Source organism: Mizuhopecten yessoensis, unplaced genomic scaffold, assembly GCF_002113885.1.
Source record: "Mizuhopecten yessoensis strain PY_sf001 unplaced genomic scaffold, ASM211388v2 scaffold7995, whole genome shotgun sequence".
In the NCBI taxonomy this organism is placed as follows: domain Eukaryota; kingdom Metazoa; phylum Mollusca; class Bivalvia; order Pectinida; family Pectinidae; genus Mizuhopecten; species Mizuhopecten yessoensis.
In genome coordinates, this window is record NW_018407326.1 from 1 (window position 1) to 475 (window position 475).

Sequence of the window (475 nt, forward strand, 5' to 3'; positions counted from 1 at the left end):
TGACATAATATAGGTATTACACTGGTGTGAAATTCTGACCTGACATAGTATAGTTATTACGCTGGTGTGAAATTCTGGCCTGACAGCATATAGGTATTACACTGGTGTGAAATTCTGGCCTGACATAGTATAATTATTATGCTGGTGTGAAATTCTGGCCTGACATAATATATGTATTACACTGGTGTGAAATTCTGGCCTGACAGAATATAGGTATTACACTGGTGTGAAATTCTGGCCTGACATAATATATGTATTACACTGGTGTGAAATTCTGACCTGACATAGTATAGTTATTACGCTGGTATGAAATTCTGGCCTGACAGCATATAGGTATTACATTGGTGTGAAATTCTGGCCTGACAGAATATTGGTATTACACTGGTGTGAAATTCTGACCTGACATAATATATGTATTACACTGGTGTGGAATTCTGGCCTGACAGAATATAGGTATTACGCTGGTGTGAAATTC